This window comes from Symphalangus syndactylus, chromosome 4 (assembly GCF_028878055.3).
Source record: "Symphalangus syndactylus isolate Jambi chromosome 4, NHGRI_mSymSyn1-v2.1_pri, whole genome shotgun sequence".
Lineage (NCBI taxonomy): Eukaryota > Metazoa > Chordata > Mammalia > Primates > Hylobatidae > Symphalangus > Symphalangus syndactylus.
In genome coordinates this window covers 56,551,130-56,577,544 of record NC_072426.2, presented here as the reverse complement: position 1 = coordinate 56,577,544, position 26,415 = coordinate 56,551,130, and the positions used below count along the sequence as shown (strand labels likewise).

General features: G+C 36.5%; 1 long non-coding RNA gene across 3 annotated transcripts in view; it reads left to right on the top strand.

Annotated features, from left to right (window-relative positions):
• LOC134736472 (uncharacterized) overlaps positions 1-26,415 on the top strand; it is a 334,617-nt gene that overhangs the window by 291,937 nt on the left and 16,265 nt on the right. For all 3 annotated transcript variants that reach the window (XR_010120498.1, XR_010120497.1, XR_010120496.1), the window contains 2 exons: positions 9,356-9,459; positions 13,267-13,361. This is a non-coding gene — a long non-coding RNA (uncharacterized lncRNA). The remainder of the gene's footprint in view (positions 1-9,355; positions 9,460-13,266; positions 13,362-26,415) is intronic.

Here is a 26,415-nt window from a genome sequence, read left to right as displayed (position 1 = left end):
AGTTGAATTAGGGTCTGTTATATACAAACTCAACATCTAATTTAGTAATGAAGTATTTTTTTTCTTTTATTTTAAATAAAGGGGTTACATGTACGGATGTGTTACGTGGGTATATTGCACTCAGATAGTGAGCAAAATACCCAATAGGTAGTTTTTCAACCCTTGCCTTCCTCCTTCTTTCCCAACACTAGTAGTTCACAGTGTCTATTGTACCTACGTTTATGTCCATGTGTGCTCAAGGTTTAGCTCCTGCTTGTGAGAATATGTGGTATTTGGCTTTGTGTTCCTGAGTTAGGTCACATAGGATTATGACCTCCAGCTCCATCTGAGTTGCTGCAAAGGATATGATTTCATTTTCTATGGTTGCATAGTATTCCATGGTGTATAAGTACCACATTTCTTTATCCAATCCACCATTTATGGGCACTTAGATTGATTTCATATCTGTTATTGTGAATAGTGCTGTGTTGAATATGTAAGTGCATGTATCTTTTTGTTACAATAATCTATTTTTCTTTGGGTAGATGCCCCATAACGGGATCTCTGGGTTAAATTTTAGCTCTGTTTTAAGCTCTTTGAGAAATCTCCAAACTGCTAATGTACATTTCCACTAAGAGCATATAAGCATTCCCTTTTCTCTTCAGCCTCACTAGTATCTGTTGTTTTGACTTTTTAATAACAGCTGACTGGTATGAGATAGTATCTGATTGTAGTTTTGATTTGCATTTCTCTGATGATTAGTAATGATGAGCATTTTTCGTACGTTTGTTCTTTGCCCACTTTTTAATGGGGTTATTTGCTTTTTGTTTGTTGATTTGGTTAAGTTCCTAACAGATTCTGGATATCATTCCTTTGTCAGATGCATAGTTTGTGAATAGTTTCTCCCATTCTGGAGGTTGTATGTTTACTCTATAGTTTATTTTATTGGGCATAAATTCTTTAGTTTAATTAGTTCCTACTTGCCAATATTTGTTTTTATTACAACTTCTTTGCAGACTTAGCCAAAAATGATTTGCCAAGGCTGACGTCAAGAAGGGTATTTCCTAGGTTTTCTAGGACTTTTATAATTTCAGGTCTTATATTTAAATATTTAGTTCATCTTCAATTAATTTTTGTATATGAGGAAAGGTAGGGGTCTGGCTTCAATCTTCTACACATGGTTAGCCAGTTATCCCTGCATCATTTATTAAACAGAGAGTCCTTTCTTCATTGGTTGTTATTGTTAACTCTGTTGAAGATCAGATGATTGTAGACCTGTGACTTTGCTTCTGGTTTCTCTAACATGTCCTTTTGGTCTGTATGTCTGTTTTTGTACCAGTATCATGCTGTTTTGGTTACTGTAGCTTTATAATATAATTTGAATTTGGGAAGTGTGGTGCTTCCAGTTTTGTTCTTCTGCTTAGGATTGCTTTGGCTACTTGGGCCCATTTTGGTTCCATATGAAATATGGGATATTTTTGTTCTAATTCTGTGAAGAATGATGTTGGTAATTTGATAGGAATCACATTGAATCTGTCAATTTCTTTGGGCAGTATGGCCATTTTAACAATACTGATTCTTCCAATTCATGAGCATGTGATGTTTTTTCATTTGTTTTTGTCATCTGTGATTTCTTTGAGTAGTGTTTTGTAGTTCTTGTAGAGACCTTTCACCTCCTTGGCTAGCTGTATTCTTAGATATTTCTTTTTCTTTGTGGCTATTGCAAGTAGGATTCCAATCTTGACTTCACACTGAGCCTAGACATTGTTTGGGTATAAAAATGCTACTGATTTTCCTACATTGCTTTTGTATCCTAAAACTTTACTAAAGTTGTTTGTCAGTTCTAGGAACCTTATGGTAGAGTCTTTAGGATTCTTTAGGTATACAATTATATTGTCAATGTATAGAGATATTTTGATTTCTATTGTCAGTGTACAGAGATAGTTGGATTTCTTCTTTTCCTATTTGAATGCTTTTCATTTCTTTCTCTTGCCTGTTGCTCTGGGCAGGACTTCCAGTACTATGTTGATTAGCAGTTCTGAGAGTGGGCATCCTTGCCTTGTTCCACTTCTCAAGGGGGATGGTTGCAGCTTTTGTCCATTCAGTATGAAGTTGGCTGTGGGTTTGTCATAGATGGCTCTATGTCTAGTCTGTTTAGGGCATTTATCATGAAGAGATGTTGAATTTTATTGAAAGCTTTTTCTGCATCTATTGAGATAAGCATGTGGTTTTTACTTTTGATTCTGTTTATGTGGTGAATCGTATTCATGGATTTGCATATGTTGAACCAGCCTTGCATCCCAGGAATGAGGTCTACTTGATCAAGGTGTATTAACTTTTTGATATACTGCTGGATTTGGTTTCTAGTGCTTTGTTGAGGATTTTTTTTATCTATGTTCATCGGGAACATGGCCTGAAGTTTCATTTTTTCATTGAGTCTCTGCTAGATTTTGGTATTAGGCTGATGCTGGCTTCCTAGAATTAACTAGGAAGGAGCTCCTCCTATTCAATTTTTTGGGACAGTTTCAGTAGTATTGGTACCAATCCTCTTTTCTACATTTGGTAGAATTCAGCTGTGAATTCATGTGTTCCAGGAATTTTTCTAGTTGTTAGGTATTTTTTTCATTACTGATTCGATTTCAGAGCTTGATATTCATCTATTCAGGGCTCAATGTCTTCCTGACTTTAATCTTAGGAGATTGTATATTTCCATAAATTTATTCATTTCCTCTAGATTTTCTTATCTATGTGCATAGAGTTGTTTATATTACACTCTGAGGATCTTTTCTGTGTCTGTGGGATCGATTGCAATGCCATCTTTGTCATTTTTTATTGTACTTATTTTGGATTTTTCTATTTTCTCTTTGTCAACCTAGCTAATAGTGGTCTATCAATCTTGTTTATTTCTTCTTGTTTTCTTTGTTTTTTTTTTTTTTTGAAAGACTGAGCATTGATTTCATTGATCTTTTGTATGGACTTTTGCATCTCAATTTCATTTAGTTCTTCTCTAATTTTAGTTATTTTCTTCTGCTAGTTTGGGGGTTGGTTTGTTCTTGTTTTTTCTAGTTCCGTTAAGCGCAAAGTCAGATTGTTAATCTGAGATCTTCCTAACTTCTTTATGAAGGCACTCAGCATTACAAACTTTCCTCTTAACACTGTTTTAGCTGCATCTCCAATATTTTGTGTGTTGTGTCCCTATTTTCATTAATTTCAAAGTATTTTTTTTATTTCTGCCTTAATTTCAATGTTCACCCAGGAGTTATTCAGGAGCAGGTTTTTTAATTAACATGTATTTGTGTAGTTTTGAGAGATCATCTTCATATTGATTTTTATTGTTAATACATTGTGGTCCAAGGGTGTTCTTGGTATGATTTCATTTTTTTTTACTTAGGCTTGCATTATGACTGAACATGTTGTTGATCTTAGAATATGTTCCATGTGCAAATGAGAAAAATGTATATTCTGTGATTGTTGGGTGGAGTGTTCTGTAGATGTCTATTAGGTCCAATTGGTCCAGTGTAGAGTTTAAGTCCGGAGTTTCTTTTTTAGTCTTCTGCCCTGATGATCCGTCTAATGCTGTCAGCACATGTCAAAGTCTCCCACTATTATTATGTTGTTGTCTAAGTTGTTTCATAGGCCAAGAAGAACTTGTTTTATGATTTTGGGTACTCCAATGTTGAGTACATGTATATGTAAGTCTTTTTGTTGAATTGTGCCCTTTTATAATTATGTAATGTCCTTCTTTGCCCTTCTTAATTTTTATTGGTTTTAAATCTGTTTTACCTCATATAATAGCTGCTCCTGCTCTTTTGTTTTCTGTTTGCATGGTATATCTTTCTCCTTCCCTTTACTTTGAACCTGTCTGCAGATATTGTTACATATGGGAAGGTCTCTTGAAGACAGTGTATGGTTGGGTCTTGTCTTTTTATCCAGCTTGGCACTCTGTGCCTTTAAAGTGGGACGTTTAACCCATGTCATTCAGGGTTAGTATTGAAACGTGAGATTTTGATCCTGTCATGTTGTTACCTGGTTTTTACGTAGACTTGATTATGTGATTGCTTTATAGTGCTTGTGGAATATGTGCTTAATTGTTTCTGTGGTAGCCGGTATTGTTCTTTCAATTCCATGTTTAGCAGTTCCTAAGGACCTATCTATCATAAGGCTGGTCTTAAAAGAAATTCTACAAGTGTTTTCTTGTCTGAGAATAATTTTATTTCTCCTTCACTTATTAAGTTTTGTTTGGTGAGATACAAAATTCTTGGTTGGAAATTTTTTTATTTCCAATTATTTAAGGAAGGTAAAAATAGGCTCAGAATCTCTCTGGTTTTTAATGTTTCTGCTGAGAGGTCTGCAGCTAGCATGATGGGATTCCCTCTGTATGTGACTTGACTCTAGCTGCTTTTAAGATTTATTCTTTTAAAATGTGGCACATATACCCCCATGGAATACTATGTAGCCATAAAAGGAAACGAGGTTGATCCTTTCCAGGGACATGAATGGAGCTGGAGGCCATTATGCTTAGCAAACTAATGCAGGAACAGAAAATCAAATACTATATGTTCTCACTTATAAATGGCAGCTAAATGATGAGAACACATAGACACATGGGGGGAAAACACACACACACTGGGGCCTGTCAGAGGGCAGGGAGTGGGAGAAGGGAGAGGATCAGGATGAATAGTTACTGGATACTGGGCTTAATATCTGGGTGATGGGATGACCCGTGCAGCAAACCACCATGGTACATGTTTACCTGTGTAACAAACCTGCACATCCTGCACACGTACTCCTAAACTTAAAAGTTGGAAATTAAACAAAAACAAAAAGATTTACTCTTCTGTGTTGACCTTAGTGAATCTGATGACTGTGTGCCTTGAGTATGGTCATCTTGCATAGGATCTAGCCGGGGTTCTCTGTGTTTCTTGAATTTGCATGTCAACATTTCTAGCAAGATTAGGGAAATTTTTCTGGAGTTTTCCACAAATACATTTTCTGAGTTATTTATTCTTTCTCCTTTTCTCTCAAGGATGCCGATGAATCACAGATCTGATCTGTTTACATAGTCCCATATTTCTCAAAGGTTTTGTTCATTATTCTTAATTCTCTTTTTTTTTTATTACTTTCTGATTTAGTTGATTCAAACAACTAGTGTTCAAGCTCTGAAATTCTTTCATCAGCTTGGCCTATTCTGCTCTTCATACTTTCCATTGTATTATCAAATTCTTGTAGTGAACTTTTCAGCCCTAGAAGTTCACTTTGATTCTTTCTAAAAATGGCTATTTTGTCTTTCAACTCTTGGATTATTTTATTGGATTCCTTGGATTGGGTTTTGCCTTTCTCCTGAATCTCAATGAACTTCCTCATCATTCAGATGCTGAATTCTGTGTCTGTCATTTCAGTCATTTCTGACTGGTTAAGAGCCATCACTGGGGGGAGCTAGTGGACTCATTTGGTGGTATAAAGACACTTTGGCTTTTTGAACTTCCAGAGTTCTTGGGCTGATTTTGTCTCATATGGGAGGGTTAGTGTTCCTTTAAGTAAGGTGTAAGCTGAGGATAGACAATTGGATTTGTTTCTGCAGGTTTTCAGATGGTCCAGGCACTGCTCAGGGCCTTGGTGGCTGAATTCTTGCCCTTGGTTTCATAGGGAGAGATATTAACAGTGTATTTTTGTTGTTGTAGCTTGTGCTGCAATCCAGCAGATGATGCTTAAGAGTCATGGCCAGTAGATAAGCTTTTACTCAGCCATGTGGCTCCTTTTTATTTCCTGGCATTTGCATTCATGCTCTGCAGTGCAGTGGGGAGAGAGGTGATCCCCTCACCAAGACAGCTCCTGGACAATGGAGGAGCCCCCTCCAATCACTGGCACTGTACCTTCATTTATTTTGTCAAGTATTTGGCCCACAGCACTTCCTCAGGCACAGGCATTTTCTGGGCCAGCCCTGAGAGGAAGGCATGCCCCACTCCCATGGCAGACCGCACAGTCCTGAGACTCAGCTTTCCCAGTGCTCTTACGGTGCAGCTCCTCTTCTGCTTAAGTGCTGTTCACAAACCTCAGCTTGGCAGTTCCAAGCTACCACCACAGCCTTGGGAGTAGCTCAGACATTTTGTTCCCTCCCCAGCTTGGGGGCAGCAGGAGTAGGGACCACTGTGGAAGCAATGTCAGAGAATTTGTCACTTGCCTCTGGGATCTCCAGCCTAGAGAAACATGGAACCATGGCTGATGGGAGTAATCAACCAAGGGTGTAGAGGCTACACTATGGGCCCCCCCAAGCCAGGGGGCTCTGCCTGGTAAAGAGTGGGGGCACAAGGGCTCACAGGGAACACAGTCTGGTCTTCTCTCCTTAGGGTGGCTGCAGTGTGCTGGAAGTACAAGCAAAGCAATCAGGTTCTTTGTTCCTCCCCTAGACTTGGAGGAGCCAGAGCGTATAGTGCAGCTGTGGCAATGGCAGAGTGGTTGTTAGTTGTCTCTGGGAGCTCCACCCAGCTGTACTGGGGGCCCAAGCTGGGAGGCCCTGCCTGGTGAAGAGAAGCAGGGGTAGGGACTCAGGACTCATGTGGAAAACGGTCCGGCCACCTTTCTGTATGGCAGCTGCAGTGTGCTGGAGACCTGTGACAATTCTTAGGCTCTTTGCTCTCTTCCCAGCCTGCAGGCAGTAGCGGCAGGGACCATGGCAGCAGCAATGCAGCAGTCCTGTCAGTTACCTTTGGGAGCACCATCCCAGAGAAATGCAGAGCTGCCACCAGCCGGAGTGCTTAGGCAGGGGTGGAGTAGCTGCACTGGGGTCCCAGGCCAGTGGGCCTTTCCTGGTGGGGTGCAGCACAGGTGGGGCGTTTAGTCCATCTGCTCCTCAGCACCATGAATGCAGCCTCCATACTAGCGGCCCGTGAGAAAGCCTGGCCTCTCTTGTTGGCAGGGCGACCATAGCAGCTGCTCAGGTGCTCAGGGATCCAAGAACCATGGGGCCCCAACTGGACTTGAGCAGTGGGTTTGCCCAAGCTTCAGGCAGATATCTATGTCAGTCTAGAGGCCAGGGGCATCAAGGAGGATCTCCTGTGTCCAGGATTGCAAAGGTCTGTGGCAAAAGTGTGGACTTCCAGGGGCTCTCACTCACTTACCTTTCCCCACAGTAGGGAGCCTTCTCTGGCTCTGCACCAATCTTGGGTGGGCAGCTGTCCCTGCCTTGCTCCTGTCTGCACTCCATGGGTCTCTGTTGCTTCCTTGATGAATCCCAACATGGCCTCCTGAACAATCCACTTCAAGATCTGTTTCCTCTCCGTGAGAGTGGTGCACACTAGCTGCTTCTAAGCCAGCCATATTGGCACATTTTTCCAAAAATAAAGAATTTTAATGGAACACTTTATATAATTTTAAGAAATCTAAAACTCATAGCTGAATCCCTAATTTAGAGGCATTGGCTTTCAATAAGTGTTTAAAGTTAGTATATTCATGATTCATACAAGAATTAATGTCGAGATCATTTTAGTATTCCATGAATTTATAGCCTAGAACTAAAATTACACTCTCCTTTTGCATTATACTAGTTTTTTTTTTATTGCTGCTATAACAAATTACCACAAACTTAGTGACTTAATACAACACAAATTTATTCTCTTGTAGCTCTGGAGTTCAGAATTCCAAAATGAGTCTTATAGGACTATGATCTAAGTGTTAGTAGGGTTGGTTCCTTCTGCAGGCTCTAGGGGAGAAGCTGTTCCTTGACCTTTCTAGTTTTCTTATCAGCAGTTGCATCACCGCAGCCTCTGCTTCCACACTCCTCTCACTCTTCTGCCTTCCTCTTCCCCCTGTAAGAACTCTTGTAATAACTTTGGAACTATCAAGATCATCCAGCATATAACCTCCCCATCTCAAAATGCTTAATTTATTCTTATCTGCAAAATTCCTTTTGCCACTTAATGTAACCTCATCCCAAATTCTGAGAATAGAGGCATGGATCTTTTGTGGAGGAAGGCTATTATTCTGCATACCATATACATAAAGTGAATTTTATTTTAATTTTAACAAGAACATCATAGCTTTTTTTAAAAAAAAAGAGTTTTTTAAATTATACTATTAAACATATTGTCAAATTTCAAATTAATTTTTTCCTATCTGGCTGTATTTTTTCAGTTTTATTTCCTTCTGATTACTTCAGTTAATATGTAATATAAATATTATCCAATTGATAGCAAAGATAGTAGCTATTTTAAGTTGATATATGACTCCAAATATTTTAACTGTGTGCACCATTCATATTGTGTTTTAATAATAATGTATCAGTTTCTGTAAATTACTACCTTTTTCAAGGGAAGAAACCTTAATAACTCACCGGAGACTTTTCCTTATTATTTGCAGCCGAATCACAACTTAGCATCTACTTCAGATACCCTCTTCTTAACATGTGAACCCCATATTTAGTAGCATAAAAGATGAAGTGAAGTGTTACTGTTAATTATTAAAACATCACAGAAAATTGGGTTTGGTTAAAGTAATTCTATGCATTGGGCAGTGATTCTTCACAACTTGACCAAAAAATTAAATGTAGGATTTGGAGATGTTCTTTCCAATTCAGATAGATATATGATGATGTAATGAACATTCTCCCAGTAGAGCTGCAAACAAGAAAATATAAAAGAGAACATAGCTTATTATTTCAGAAGGAGGGGAAAGTAAAATGGTTTATCAATAAGCACAGTCTTTGTAGATAAGACATTTAAAATGCAGTGAGATTTTTATTGCTATCCTTAAAAGAAATGGAATGTCCCTCCTCTCTTATGCCCTTGACTCTATCTCATTCAAACATTACACATGGAAGAGTACACAAGGGACAGAGCTACAAAATTAAGGTGTTTTACTGCTCTTCATGGTTCACTGCTTGCAAGGCAGCATCATTGTTTCTATTAGGGAGGAGAAAGACTATATAAGAAGCAGTCATTCTACTTGTTGTTGATGCAAAGACTCTTTGGGATTATTTAGATTTCTGCAATTCACAATGCCGGAGTCAAATAGATCTCTGGCAAATTAATTAATTAATTCCAAAATGAAATTTAGAGTTTGCAAACATCCTTCCCAAAATGACACTTGCCTACCACTCAAACAATTATCTGTGAGTGGCGTAAATCTGTGCCTAGCTTAATATCAGTAGTTCGTTTTAAAGAAAACTTTATTTTTCCAGTGGTAACAAGGTTAAAATCTATTATTCCTGATGTAAGATTCCTACGATTTTAAGAATTTTAGTCTTTATTAATAGAAGCATGTATTTAGCACAACTGATATGTATAAGATATAACATGATACTTGAAACAAATCAGTAATATACTGTATTGGTCATGTCTTATCTGGAGTATTGTATTTAGTAATAAACCTCTTTTTTCAGTCTAGAGTATAAAGAAGAGGATGAAGGCTTAAGCAGGAAACTTTGACAGTTCCAAAGATCTTAATCCTTATAAAGAAGTAATGAAGTTTCAACTTTGCACTCAGGTAATGTTTCTTTTTAGAAAAACATTTGAATATTTATAGTTATTTGCATGGGCAACCTTATGAAAAAAACTATATTAAATTCATAGAGCCCTTAGAGTTCAAATGCATTTTAACATAATTTCCTTTAACCTTTCTTACTTCCCCCAAGGGGAGACAAAGCAATGATTGTCCTCATGTTATATATAAGGAAAATAAGCTAAGAGCGATTAAGATTAGGATTAATTTGCATAATATCATACAACAAGGGGGAGACTCATATCTCAAATGCTGACATTCTTATTCTGTCATGTGTTCTGTTCATTGGATCACAGTACTCTCTGGGAAATGTAATATTAAGGTCAGTATTTAACAATATACAATATGTAAAATGAAATGCAGAGAGTAGAATGGTGGTTATCAAGTGCTGATGGGGGCTCAAAGTGGGGAGATTCATTCAATGATGCAAAGTTTCAGTTAGGAGAAATAAGTTTTTGGAGTCTACTGTACAGCAGGGTGCCTATAGTTAACAATGACACATTATATAATTGAAGATTGCTAAGAGTAGATTTTAAGCGTTCTCAACACACACACAAAAATTAAGTACATGGGGTAATAAATATGTTAATTAGCTAGATTTAATCATTCCACAATATATACATAGGACAAAACATTACATTGTACACCATAAATCTATACAATTTTTTTCAATTTAGAAAATATAAAAATAAAAAATAAAGACACGCGTATAAAGCACATTGCCTACCATGAGGAAGTAGAGTGAAAGCAAAGTCACTGAAAACAGATCGCCTCACCTTAAATCCCCACCCTCCCAATTACCAGCTGTTTCATCACATCATGTGTGAAATGGTTTTAATACCACCTATTTTACAGGGTGTTTTGAGGAATACATGAGTTGCTAGGTTGAAAGTACTTTGCTGTGAGAGCTCTATCAATGTTAATGAATATAAAAATCTTTTATTATCTGGTACATGGAAGACACTCAATAAATATTAGCTGCATAAACTCTCCAACATGGAGTGTTAATTCAGATGATGAATTAATATATTTGTCATGTAGAAAACATTCTAGAAATGCAGGGAGTGAGAGGATATTTTGAACAAGCAAACTTCTGAGTTCCTTTGTAAAATTCTACAAATCACTGCTTTGTAGGGAGTCATACAGATAGATATCCCCTCCTAAACCAAGTATGTTCTTTTCCCATAAACTCCCATTCCATATGGGGCTAATCTGTATCCAACTTGCAATTTAATGGAGTGGCTAAATGTGCATGCTACCATAAGCCTCAGTAGATAAGAAAAGAGTTATAGCTATAATTATATATTTGTGATTTCCTGTTGTAGCAATTTCAATGCTACAACAGTATGTTGTAGTATTTATATGAATTTACATGATTTTTTTTTCTAAATCTTATTTACTGACATATGGATAATGTGACTTCACTGCAAAGATTTTCCTAAAATATTCAGTTTTGTACTTCATATCATTTCCAAGTTTTCAGACTATGCATTCCCTCCTGGTGAAAATCAATTCTCCATATTTGCTTTAGTGTTGATAGAGAATGAAATTCACAGAAAAAGAATTAAATTAACATATTTCACTAGTACAATCTAAACCAAGATAAATTAGATGCATCTTTTCCTCTAGGCAGTGGAGCAAAAGCAGACTGTAATTTAGTCACAGTGCATATCTAGAAAAATTTACCGTTTGTAAATATGTCATAATCTAGGAAAAGGTGGATCTACTATAGTATTTTACAACCTTAATACTGTCTTATGTGTACACAAATTTATGAACTGGATACACTATGTTCTCTACTAGGTTCACGGTTTTATGCTGCAAATTTAGTTCTTTCAATATGAGCTGGAGAATGATTAGGTTAAGCCAACAAAATATAATCATCTACTATGAACTAACTGCAGGTCCCCGTTACCATGTTGGCGCCTTGAACAGAGGTTAGACATTTTTCAAATTGTTTTATTACTTTGTTGAAAAAAATTAGTACCTAAGCTGATGTAAAAGAAAAAGATACCTATAAATTATTGACAATGGCAGATCCCTTTGTAAATCTGCAAATCTATGTTATGCATAAAGTGGAATGTTTTCCATTTCCAAAAATAATTTTTGATAGCTGATCGGAACAAAGTAGTTTTCTCCCTTTCTTTTTTTTCTCATCATTATTCTTATAATCTATTGTTCATAGTCTTGTTGATTTATTACATGCATGCTTCTCTTTTTAAACAAATATAATGAGGAATACGTTTTGTATAATAAATTCCATACACTTAAATATTAAACTTTGACAAATGTAACAGACATGCATTCCTTTAAATACATGGAGAAAATTTGAAGACAGCGATGTAAAACATCTAATATAAATATGCTCCTCTTTATGATTGAGAGTGTGGAGGAATACACAAGCATGAGGAAGTGGTAAATGAGATACTTTTAAAAAGAGAGACCCCAAATAGAACTAGATATGGAATAAGAATATAATAAATGAAAAATATGCAAGATGGGATTAGCAACAGATTAGGCAGTGCAGAATAAAATGATTACTGAATTCAAAGCTAAAACAATCAAAATATTCAAATGGAACCATTTAACAAAAATAATGAACATAATATGTGGTAAAATGCTGGTCTAGTGTTTATGTAACTGTAGTCCCAGAATGGAGTGGGTGAAGGGGTGAGAGTAGAAAAAGAAAATATTTAAAACTTAATAGCTGAAAATTTCCCAAATTCGATGAAGAATATAAGCCCACAACTCCTATAAGCTCAACAAACACCAGTCAGGGTAACAATTAAAAATGCCTGTCTTTCAACAATGAAAGCAAAATAAAGCTTTATCTATTTATTCATTTTATTTATTTATTTTTGAGACAGAGTCTCACTTTGTCACCCAAGCTAGAGTGCAGTGGCATGATCTCAGCTCTCTGCAACCTCTGCCTCCTGGGTTCAAGCGATTCTGATGCCTCAGCCTCCCAAGTAGCTGGTCTACAGGCATGTACCACCATGCCTGGCTGATTTTTGTATTTTTTGGAGAGACGGGGCTTTGCCATGTTATCCATGCTGGTCGTGAACTCCTGACCTCAAGTGATCTGCCCACCTCGGCCTACCAAAGTGCTGGTATTACAGGCTCGAGCCACCATGCCAGGCCAGAAACCCTTTTTAAATCAACACAAATGTGAAGATTTCATTTCCATCAGAACTCAACTACAAGAAATGTTAAGGGAAGTTCCTCAGGCAGAAGGAAAATGATACCATATAAAAATGTGAGCTACACAGGAACTGAAGAACAACAAAAATTATAAGAATGTGGTGAGATGTAAAACAAAGTTTTTCTTGCTTTAATCTCTCTAGAAGATAACTAACTAGTCATATTAATTGTTGGCGGCAGGAGGCCTTAGTTCCTTGCCACATGGTCCTCTCTGTAATGTTGCTTGAGTGTTCTTACAACTTGGCTGTTATCTTCCCACAAAGCAAGTGATCCGGGAGAGCGTATGTGAGGAAGAAACTGCAATGCCTGGTATAACTCCATCCAAAAGTCATATATACTTTCACTTTCACCACATTGTAGTCATTGTATGTGAGTCACTAAGTCCACGATTTAGGTGAGAAAAATCTTTTGAAGAGAGTAATGTCAAAGAATGTGTGGACATATTTAAAAATCATCACAGGCATGTGAGTATTTAACAGCTGAAAGTAATAAATATTATTTTTTGTCACCACAATATTTAGAGGCTCTTTTTTTGTGAAAAGAAAACCATTTTGCTTTGGAGAAATTATACTTTACTCATTTATCACCTAGATATGGTGGGACAGTGAGCCCGGCAGCACTCCACTCACTGCCTGACTCATGGTAATCTAGGAGAGGCCACTGGACACTGAGGAAGTAAAAACTTGGTGAGTGACTTCACAGCACCTGCTGTTTTTGTGTATCTGCTATGGGTCTTTTCTGGTAACTTATTGCTCCATTTCAGGGCATACAGTGATCAATTCAGGAGTAGAGACATAAATAGCCATAAGTAATGCTGAGCAATCATAGACCACCTCTATTCTTCTATGTTGAATATTGATCTTCATGTTAGACTCCTTAGGTTGGGATACTGGGTCCATCACTATGGAGATGGGTAATCTTATTAAATTTCCTAGGGCCTTGAAAAAATCACTTAAACTTCTTTGAATTCCAGTTTCCTCATATCTAAAATTGAGATTAAAAAAAATAGTACCTGTCTCACCAGTTGTTATGCATATTAAAAGAGTTAAAACAGGTAGTTATATATTTATGCTCATATGTATAATTGTGCTTATATTTGTAATTATTTATAAATATTCATATATACTTATTCATATACATTTATATTTACATATATCTATGTGTAGCCCCAGAGAGGATCTGAATCTGTGGCTATTGACATCTGATTTCTTCGTCATACAGAAAAAGACTTTTGGAGGAATAAAATCCAATAAAAAGAATGAAAATTAAAAGGTAGTAACAATATCATGATTTGAACTCCTGAATCCAGATGTGTCTGAATCCATATGTGGACTCCACTATTCAGAAAGCCAATCAATTTCCTTTCTTATTGCCTAAGTTAATTTCAAACTTGCATTTGAAAGGATCCTGAGAAATACAGTATGTAAAACTAGTAGCACTGGTCTTAATAGCATGAGTCACCAAGAATGTTGACTTCTGTTGCCCACAGTCATTATAGTACATACAATTTTGATAAAGGGAAAACTGAAGATGCTAATAAACTTTGAATGGTAAGTGGTGATCTTAGTATCCAAGTAGGTGAGCTGGAATGGGGGAATTGATTTGAAATTCTCATTTACTGGATCATTGTCTAGGAAGATTTGATCTCTGCCCTGAAACAGGAAGGGTAGTTCAGATGAAGTGAGGCCTGATCAATTGCCCAGAGGAAAAAGAAATTATCAAAAAATAAATGCCAAAAGTTATACCAAAAAGGGTAGGGGCAAGGGTAAGTGGATGTTGGTATTAGAGAATTACAAAAAATCTACCATCTTTAAAATTTTGCTTAAAAGTTATATGTAATTTTTGTCTATTTCAAAGCACTAATAAATTATGTTAACCAATTCCCTATCCACCAATTTCTTACCTGAATACCTCAGTTTTATACCAAAATATTTCTAAAGTTATTTTGATGCAGTAAAGAACTTTAAATACCTAATACCTTAAGTTTGTGATACCTCTTGGTTTATTATTATTTAAGACCATACAGACTGAAACTTGCTATAAAAGATATGACTATTTTCTCTTTGAAATTATGTGTGAATTTGTATATTGTGTATGTATATTGTATATTTAAGTGTATATACAGACTCATATAACATATATATTCTCTTAACCAAACAATTTTGTAATGTATTCTCTATTTTTTGCTAAAGCTTATTTTGAAAAGTGATATGACAAGTTACCATTGAGACAATTCATTGTCAAAAAGGATAGGAAAACAATTGAATAATTATCTTCAATAGAAAATAAAAGTATTATTTACTTCCTAGTGCTCAATAAAAGATGTAACATTCATCTGTTCAAACAACGGAAATTAAATGACAACAAGGAAAATAATATGAATGCTACATTTTTTTATAAAGGAAACATTTTTAAAAATCAACTGCCATAATATTAGCAGCAAATCTTCTTAGTTAATATTCTAACCAGGAACTGAGAAATGATTACCAATACTAATAATGAACAACATAAAATGAAATCAGACTGGCTTTGCAGAGACGACAACAAATGCCTTTGTGTCCATTGTAATTTATTCAGTTAAGTCACATGCAAAATATAACTAAAATCAACCACTGATAACAAATATAAAGTGTCCAACAACATCTAAAAAATGAGGAATGTTTCAAAATATTGATGTTGAAAAATATTTTGACATCTGGTAAATGATTGATTCATTTTTTATTATTTGATCAAACATATAATCTTCATTTAGGAAAAGCTTTCATGTCACAATTTTATCAATATTATTTGTTAGAAGCACACAATCATATTATAAGTTGGTAGCAAGTAGATTGTAAAAATGCAGAATTAGAGTTGATAGATATAGCCTGGTACTGCAATATCCCATTCCTTTCAACATCATGGCAAATTCAGGATAAATATTTGAAAGTAGCAATTTTGTAAATTGAAATAATGCCAATTTTCACTGCTCTGTTTTAATAATACATACTGTAATTACTCTTTATTATCCATGCCATGGGCCATGTTTTGGAATGCTAAGCAATAGAAGTTAGTAGGTTTACTTTGGCCTTAAACAGATTTTGCATTTGAAAAATTTAATCCACAAAAGGGATTTAAAGGAAGAAAAAGAAAAATGACCCATTTCTTCTGAGCTTGAAAGAGGCACATCATGCAGAGGAGACCTGGATGCAACCACAGTGAGGAGTGACTTATATTCACACCACATGCTAATATTTCAGATTTCACTGCTGTCTTTTCACAGTGAAAATAGCCCACACTCTTGGCCTCATGTCGAGTAACACACCTGGTAGTGGGAAGAAGATCTTGAAGCAGATGAACTGCTACATTGCTCATAACACTCACTCTGTGGGGAAGCTGTGCTCATTTTGAGCTCTGCTGTGGATGAAAAGACAAACCAATAACCTGTGGAAAGTCGAAACACACACAAAATGAACCTTGATAGGCCAATAATGGAGAAACCAATCAAAAGACAACATATTAGCCAGCACACTAACTCTGATTGATTCACTATGCTTTCTCTAACAAGGCACTTAGGCTCCTTGTTAATGTAACTGGCTTGTTCTCTTTTCTCTAAATTTGAATGTTTATAAAGCTAGTCCCTTTAAAAAAATGTTTTATATCTTTTTTCTCAAGTGTTACATTGACAGTCTCGTATAGGATTTTATATAATATTTGTTTTCCCCTTGTTCTTCATAATCATTTAGCTTTTATGTATTATAATTATTATTACTTTTAATCATATTATTTTCTCAACAAATAATTGTTCCCTAATATCATTGTTACTATTATTCTTTTCCTAATAAATGATCAGTGTAAAAGAATCATATCAATATATCCTAGAATAACCATCCTATTCTTTAAATGCCTATGAAAAAGAATTCTACATTCTCATTTCCAAATTTTCACATTCATAAAGATCTTTCACATTCATGAAGCTCTTCCTTTCATCAAACCTAAACTGTTCCTATTCCAAATTATATCCATTTGCTGTGGGTCATTGAAAATAGGCAACTGTTGATTGTGTTTTCTGCACAGTGAATATTAAAGATGAAATTGTCAAGGAGCCATTGAAATGTGACATCTTGAATCATGAAGACAGAAGATATCTTGAAAGTTCATTGTCTTGTCTTGAAGTCAATATCTAATTAACATCAGGAACACTGACAATTATTTTCGTGATTAATACTCCAAAACATAAGTAACCAAATTAGGTCTTTGTTGCAATAACATTATGGTAAATTTATTGTTTTAAATTAATTATACCATCTTACACTGTTGTGTTTAATTATTAGTAAGTTTATTTACCTGACCATTCATTGACTCAGTGGTCTTTTCCTTATACAAAACAACCTTATGTATCTAACCAATTAGAACATGATTTATAATTTTTTGAGCAAGATAATACAAGAATATTATTGATGGTATTTTCCTATGCTTTTGAATGGTATACTAATTGAATTTTAAATGACTCATATCTATCAAACCTCAGTTTAATTTATTTAACAAACACATTTGTTGCACTCGCCATGTACCAGGCATAATTATAAGTGCTTTAATAATATTAATTCATTTAATCTTATTAACAATAAATTATATTCTAATCACAATTCTAGTGTTGAGAAATGCACCAAAGTAACACTGAATATAATATAAGTAGTAGAGATGGAATTTGAACCCAGATAACCCCAGTTCCAGAGTCAGTTCTCTTAAACACTGTTTCATGCAATCAAAAAGGAAAGGGAGGGAGGACATTATGGAAGGATGGCTATAGCAACATAGTTTTTGAGTCTCATAAACATACAGAGAGCAGCTGGATAGTAAAGCATACAAAACAACTAGATCATATGCCCAAAACTTATAAGCAACATTTACAGCAAATTGAGAAGGCAAGGTATTCCTACAAACTTCAAAATACAAATGATTGAGAACCAACCATCAACAACCACAAGAGTCACATGACAGCAGCCTTTCTGCAGGACAAAGCAGAAAAAGCAACAAGGTGTCTTGTCACAGCATTCCAATTTGAAGACAGCAGCAGAACTGAGAGTGCTTTTGCCAAATCCAGTATGAAATGAGTTCAGAAGTCCACAGTAAGATAACATGAAAAGGTGCAGTTTGGCCCCTGGAAAATCTCAAAATAAGCGAGTTAGGTTTCCTAGGCATAAGAGAAACTACCTACTTGAAATAAAAATTGAGTAAAATAATTACAATAGAGATAAAGGTTAAGTGACATTTCAGAGAAAAGTCGAGAAAGAACCAAAACCAGGAAATCAGAACGCAAGCTACTACAATGTTGACATTACATGAAAACAAAAAAAGGAATTGAGAGAAATTTAGAAAATCTCCTAGAAACAGACCACCTTCCAAAAGTTTAGAAGCAAAAATAATTTTACACCAAAATAAGATATAAAAATATTGAGGTCAAATTCCATACAAAGTTTTTATATGAAAGTATAAGAAAAAGATACTGTATAGACAAACTATAAAATACTATAGGTCATTCAAAATGGCCTAAAGTAAAAGTAAAATGACTTAAGATTAAAAAAAGCTATTCAAGAATAACATGAACGAAAACCTGAGAAGTATATTAAGAGAACACAGGAAAGAGAAAAAGAAAAATCCAACTTTTCAGAAATAAAGAATAAATTAGAGAAAGATAAAATAGGTAACACCTTAACATTAATAAAAGGTAAAAAAGTGGAACCTTTTTAAAAATCAGAGTAAATGAAAGAAGAGGTTAAAAAACATTAGAAAGTGACAGCTATTGAAGATAGGCAAAGGAAGAATTTTCAATAGACAATAACAGCCCAAAGGATGGAAGAGGAATAAACAAAAAAGAAAACAACACTAAAATTTTCAATTCAGGAAAACTTCCTAATATAAAGAAGAGTTTTAAATTACATATTAAGAGAGTATATCGGCCAGGCACAGTGGCTCATGCCTGTAATCCCAGCACTTTGGGAGGCCAAGGTGGGCGGATCACCTGAGGTCAGGAGTTCGAAACCAGCCTGGCCAACATGGTGAAACCCATCTTTACTAAAAATACAAAATTAGCCAGGTGTGGCATGCGCCTGTAATCCCAGCTACTTGGGAGGCTGAGGTAGGAGAATCGCTTGAACCCGGGAGGTGGAGGTTGTAGTGAGCCAAAATGGCGCCATTGTACTCCATCCTGGGCAAAAAAAAGAGTTAAACTCCACCTCAACAACAACAACAAAGAACATATCACTTCACATACATAAGAATATGGTCCCAAAATGACGAATGACAACACATATGGGGCTTCAAAGAAAAAGGACAACTTTTTGATATTATATTAATTAATTAATCAAGGAGAAAGAACTAGTTTATCATTAGTCTATTTGGCAATGACATTTAACCCCAAAGAAAACAGAAGTAACTGAAAGATATAGTATATTCAAGAGATGCAATGAAAACAAAGATTTTAAACTCAGCAAAACTGAGTGCAAACTATTATCAATATGAAACAACTTAAAAAATATTGTTCCCTTGAGCCCTTCATAGGGAGTTTACTAAAGGATGAACTTCAGACAATCAAGATGAATAGAAAACATCACTATAAGCGTGAGCAGTGTGCACTAAACTTACGGATGTTTACAGATAGAAAACAAAACGAAGGCTGTCATGGAAAGAGTATTGTTTGAATAGCTATGTGCTCTGACATTTTAAAATAATGGAATAAAGGAGGAGATCTTTTATGAAAAAATACTTTTGACTGTTCTTATTAATTATATTAGCAGTGGAATATTCATATTATTATTCCAAGATTACTGTGTGTCTAATGCTGTATAAAACAAGCGAGTAATTATCATTATTTGTGATCTCGAGAATAAGGGTTTTTAGAGTTGGAGAAATATAGATGGAATGTAGAAGAGGTTAAGCTAAAAAGAAAAAAAGGAAAACATGAAACCTGCATCTGAATTGGAATTATCAATATCAATCATGCTATTGAAACCTAATTTTTATATTTTGCTGACTACATAGTTATGTAATACAGTCCAGCTGAAATGAGCACACTTAACAGCCAGATTATAGTCTTAAATGATCACGTATCACTAAAAGTGAGGCTCTGTGGGGATATGGCTGTTTTCAGGACTAGAGCAGGGAATGTGGAAAATGAAACTAGTATGTCTGACTCCATATCAGACATCAAGGAAGCCATCCAAGGCCATTATAATCATGTCAAAATGATTCAAAAGCCAATTTGTAGAGGCTTTTAGTGGCTAGTGATAGACAAAATATTTCATAATAATAAACTTAAAAACTAATTGGTAAATGTTGAAGGATAACTGGCAACCAATTAATTCTCTTGAATATGGATATAAAGCAGGACAGAGTCAAGCATTTATCATGCCTTTCCAATTTGAATTTTCCATTGGTTAACCAAGTACAAGATGAGGGGATGTGTCTCTTCATAAAAGTATTCAATTAATAGAAATAATAGAGGAAATTCCCCAGTGAATTAATGAATTGATGCATTAGAACCACTTCTGATAATATCACAAAAAAGAGATAATGTAGACATGATTTTGCTGCCTATAAAATTCAGATTATGAGATATTCTCTACAGGTCAAATATGCAGTGTTTCTCGGCAGATTATAAAAGGCTTAAAAATAGCAAAATTTTAGTACTACTAAATTATGTTACCTAGGAATCCTCACTTGGACGTAACATTATAAAGAAATATAGTGAGTGATAACTAAAATAGTCAGAATAGTTATCAATTTTGGGAGGAGAGAGAAGGTTGGAAATTGTATAGGAATTATGGAGAGACCTCTAGGTGAGTGGCAAATTTTTATTTATTGACTGGAGTGGTAGTTACAAGGTTGTTCACCCTAAAATATCTCATTGAGCTACACATATGTGTGCTTTTCTACATCTGCATTTCATTTTCTAGTAAAAAGTTAAAAAAAAAAAACACTGATTTTTCTTTAATGAAGCATTCACTTAGCCACATATGTATTTTCCAAGTGTACAACTTTAACTCAAAATAGATATTTTTTATCTTAAATCTCATTTGGGGCACAAGAATTCATCTGGTCTTTCCAACCAAATATCAGAAAGTCATTGTATATGTCATGTTTCTTTCATGCCAGATCTAATTTGGCTCTTCTGCTTTCTTAACATTTCCACACATATCTCCCTTTCTTGTCAATCACTTCAACAAGTCCTCCTTCCAGAATTCTAATACTTCTTTCTTGTGTGATAGAAATTGCCTGCTAATCACTACATTCTGGTTATCTTCCACTTTATCCTCCATAATACTACCAAAGTGGTATTTTAAAACTTAACCTTTAGATATTATCATTCATGACTAGGATGTCAAATGTAATTTAAAGTAGATGTAGGAGTAGGTTTTCTTTCTCTCAGTAGAACTTAAATATATAAATACATTTTTTGCAAACTTCAATTAATACTATTTTAAAGCAGGTTTAATTCAATTATTGGATGAAGTAATAGGACCAAATTCAATGAATAGAACAAATTCACAAGGGTCTAATGTTTCAAAGAAAATTGAATGATATTCTTCAAGTTACAGAAATTCGCCACAATTGGAGCTTATTGTAGCATTTGTTATCTTAGGAGCTGACCATCTAATTAAGCTAAGTTCACTATAGTCATAGGGATCATCCAAAATGTTAAACTTTAGGTCTAGCCATTCAGAAGAACTCCAGAGTGCTTGCAGTGATAATTGTTATTTTTCAAGATGGCTAGTAGAGTTACAGACAGGACTCTCACCGAGGCTCAGATAATTGCATTTTCAATTGAAAAAATGCCTGAAGGGCCTAACACTCTCACTTCACAAATACTGACATCTAGGGAGAGACACTGGAGGGGTTGCTCAAATTTCTAGCACTACAGGTGACAGATAAGAGAAGAAACCAGGTCTTTGAACTCTAGATACCCACTACCCTTTCCTTCAGTATTGATATGGTTTGGCTACGGCCCCACCTAAATCTCATCTTGATTTTTAGCTTCCATAATTCCCAGGTGTTGTGGGAGGGACCTGGTGGGAGATAATTTAATCATGGGGAAGGTCTTTATCGTGCCATTCTCATGATAGTGTAAGTCTCACGAGATCTGATGGTTTTATAAAGGGGAGTTCCTCTGCACAAGGTCTCTTCTCTTATCTGCCACCATATGAGACATGCCTTTCACCTTCCACCATGATTGTGAGGCCCCCACCAGACACATGGAACTGTGAGTCTGTTAAACCTCTTTGTTTTATAAATTGCCCAGTCTCAGATATGTCTTTATTAGCAGTGGGAAAATGGACTAATACAGTAAATTGGTACCAAGAGCAAGGTGCTGCTGTAAAGATACCTGAAAATGTGGAAGTGACTTTGGAACTAGATAATAGGCAGAAGTTGGAACAGTTTAGAGGGCTCAGAAAACAGGAAAATGTGGAAAGTTTGGAACTCCCTAGAGGCTTATTAAATGGCTTTGAGCAAAATGCTGATAATGATATGGACAATGAAATCCAGGCTGAAGTGGTCTCAAATAGAGATGAGGAACTTGTTGGGAACTGGTGCACAGGTGATTCTTGTTATGTTTTAGCAACGAGACTGTGGCATGTTGCCCCTACCCTAGAGATCTGTGGAACTTTGAACTTGAGAGTGATGATTTAGGGTATCTGACTGAAGAAATTTCTAAGCAGCAGAGCATTCAAGAGGTGACTTGAGTGCTGTTAAAGGCATTCAGTTTTAAAAGGGAAACAGAGCATAAAAGTTTGGAGAACTTGCAGTCTGACAATGTGATAAACAAGAAAATCCAATTTTCTGAGGAGAAATTCAAGCCAGCTGCAGAAATTTGCATAAGTAATGAGGAGCTGAATGTTAATCACCAAGACAATGGGGAGAATGTCTCCAGGGCATGTCAGAGAAATTTGTGGCAGCCTCTCCCATCACAGGCCCAGAGGGCTAGGAGAAAAAAAATGATTTCATAGGCCGGACCCAAGATCCCTCTGTTGTGTGCAGTCTATGGACTTGGTGCTCTGTGCCCCAGCCACTCAAGCCATGAATAAAAGGGGCCAAGATGCAGTTCAGACCATGGCTTCAGAGGGTGCAAGCCCCAAGCCTTGGCAGCTTCCCTGTGGTGTTGAGCCTGCAGTGCACAGAAGTCAAGAATTGAGGTTTGTGAACTTCCCTAGGTTTCAGAGGATGTATGGAAACGCCTAGGTGTCCAGGCAGATGTTTGCTGCAGGGGCGGGGTGCTCATGGAGAAACTGTGGTGGGGAAGAGTAGAAGGGAAATGTGGGGTGGGTGCCCCCACACAGAGTCCCCACTGGGGTGCTACCTTGGGATCCCATCCCATGGGGTCCCATCTCTTGCATCAGCGTGACCTGGTTGTGAGACATGGAGTCAAAGGAGATCATTTTGGACCTTTAAGATTTTACTGCCCTGTTGGATTTTGGACTTCCATGGGGCCTTTATCCCCTTTGTTTTGGCCAATTTTTCCCATTTGGAATGGCTATATTTACCCAATGCCTGTACCCCCCTTGTATCCAGGAAGTAACTAACTTGGTTTTGAATTTACAGGCTCATAGGCAGAAGGGACTTGCCTTGTCTCAGATGAGACTTTGGACTGTGGACTTTTGAGTTAATGTTGAAATGAGTTAAGACTTTGGGGAACTGTTGGGAAGGCATAATTGGTTTTGAAATGTGAGGAAATGAGATATGGGAGGGGCCAGGGAAAGAATGATATGGTTTGGCAGTGTCTTCACCCAAAACTACTCTTGAATTCTAGCCCCCATAATTCCCACATGTTGTGGGAGGGACCTGGTGAGAGATATTTGAATCACGGAGTGGGTATTTTCCATGCTATTCTCATGGTAGTGACTAAGTCACATGAGATCTAATGGTTTTATAAAGGGCAGTTTCCCTTCACATGCTCTCTCCTCTTGTCTGCCACCATGTGAGTCATGCCTTTTACCTTCCACCTTGATTGTGAGGCCTCCTTCGCCACATGAAACTGTGTGTTCATTAAACCTCTTTCTTTTTTTTTATTATACTTTAAGTTCTAGGGTACATGTGCACAATGTGCAGGTTTGTTACATATGTATACATGTGCCATGTTGGTGTGCTGCACCCATTAACTCATCATTTACATTAGGTACATCTCCTAATGCTATCCCTCCCCACTCCCCGCCCCACAACAGGCCCCGGTGTGTGATGTTCCCCTTCCTGTGTCCAAGTGTTCTCATTGTTCAATTCCCACCTATGAGTGAGAACATATGGTGTTTGGTTTTTTGTCCTGGCGATAGTTTGCTGAGAATGATGGTTTCCAGTTTCATCCATGTCCCTACAAAGGACATGAACTCTTCGTTTTCTATGGCTGCATAGTATTCCATGGTGTATATGTGCCACATTTTCTTCATCCAGTCTATCATTGTTGGACATTTGGGTTGGTTCCAAGTCTTTGCTACTGTGAATAGTGCCGCAATAAACATATGTGTGCATGTGTCTTTATAGCAGCATGATTTATAATCCTTTGGGTATATATCCAGTAATGGGATGGCTGGGTCAAATGGTATTTCTAGTTCTAGATCCCTGAGGAATCGCCACACTGTCTTCCACAATGGTTGAACTAGTTTACAGTCCCACCAACAGTGTAAAAGCATTCCTATTTCTCCACATCTTCTCCAGCACCTGTTGTTTCCTGACTTTTTAATGATCATCATTCTAACTGGTGTGAGATGGTATCTCATGGTGGTTTGATCTGCATTTCTCCGATGGCCAGTGATGATGAGCATTTTTTCATGTGTCGGTTGGCTGCATAAATGTCTTCTTTTGAGAAGTGTCTGTTCATATCTTTCGTCCACTTTGTGATGGGGTTGTTTGTTTTTTCTTGTAAATTTGTTTGAGTTCTTTGTAGATTCTGCATATTAGCCGCTTGTCAGATGAGTAGATTGCAAAAATTTTCTCCCATTCTGTAGGTTGCCTGTTCACTCTGATGGTAGTCTCTTTTGCTGTGCAGAAGCCCTTTAGTTTAATTAGATCCCATGTGTCAATTTTGGCTTTTGTTGCCATTGCTTTTGGTGTTTTAGACATGAAGTCCTTGCCCATGCCTATGTCCTGAATGGTATTGCCTAGGTTATCTTCTAGGGTTTTTATGGTTTTAGGTCTAAAATTTAAGTCTTTAATCCATCTTGAATTAATTTTTGTATAAGGTGTAAGGAAGGGATCCAGTTGCAGCTTTCTACCTATGGCTAGCCAGTTTTCCCAGCATCATTTGTTAAACAGGGAGTCCTTTCCCCATTTCTTGTTTTTGTCAGGTTTGTCAAAGATCAGTTAGTTGTAGATGTGTGGTCTTATTTCTGAGGGCTCTGTTCTGTTCCATTGGTCTATATCTCTGTTTTGGTACCAGTATCATGCTGTTTTGGTTACTGTCACCTTGTAGTACAGTTTGAAGTCAGGTAGCATGATGCTTCCAGCTTTATTCTTTTGGCTTAGGATTGACTTGGCAATATGGGCTCTTTTTTAGTTCCACATGAACTTTCAAGTAGTTTTTTCCAATTCTGTGAAGAAAGTCATTGGTAGCTTGATGGGGATGGCATTGAATCTATAAACTACCTTGGGCAGTATGGCCATTTTCATGATATTGATTCTTCCTATCCATGAGCATGGAATGTTCTTCCATTTGTTTGTATCCTGTTTTATTTTGTTGAGCAGTGGTTTGTAGTCCTCCTTGAATAGGTCCTTCACATCCCTTGTAAGTTGGATTCCTAGGTATTTTATTCTCTTTGAAGCAATTGTGAATGGGAGTTCACTCATGATTTGGCTCTCTGTTTGTCTCTTATTGGTGTATGGGAATCCTTGTGATTTTTGCACATTTATTTTGTATCCTGAGACTTTGCTGAAGTTGCTTATCAGCTTAAGGAGATTTTGGGCTGAGACAATGGGGTTTTCTAGATATACAATCATGTCATCTGCAAACAGGGACAATTTGACTTCCTGTTTTCCTAATTGAATACTCTTTATTTCTTTCTCTTGCCTCATTGCCCTGGCCAGAGCTTCCAACACTATGTTGAATAGGAATGGTGACAGAGGGCATCCCTGTCTTGTGCCAGTTTTCAAAAGAATGCTTCCAGTTTTTGCCCATGCAGTATGATATTGGCTGTGGGTTTGTCATAAAGAGCTCTTATTATTTTGAGATATGTCCCATCAATACCTAATTTATTGAGAGTTTTTAGCATGAAGGGCTGTTGAATTTTGTCAAAGGCCTTTTCTGCATCTATTGAGATAATCATGTGGCTTTTGTCTTTGGGTCTGTTTATATGCTTGATTATGTTTATTGATTTGCATATGTTGAACCAGCCTTGCATCCCAGGGATGAAGCCCACTTGATCATGGTGGATAAGCTTTTTGATGTGCTGCTGGATTTGGTTTGCCGGTATTTTATTGAGGATTTTTGCATCAATGTTCATGAGGGATATTGGTCTAAAATTCTCTTTTTTTGTTGTGTCTCTGCCAGACTTTGGTATCAGGATGATGCTGGCCTCATCAAATGAGTTAGAAGGATTCCCTCTTTTTCTATTGATTGGAATAGTTTCAGAAGGATGGTACCAGCTCCTCCTTGTACCTCTGGTAGAATTCGGCTGTGAATCCGTCTGGTCCTGGACTCTTTTTGGTTGGTAAGCTATTAATTATTGGCTCAATTTCAGAGCCTGTTATTGGTCTATTTAGAGATTCAACTTCTTC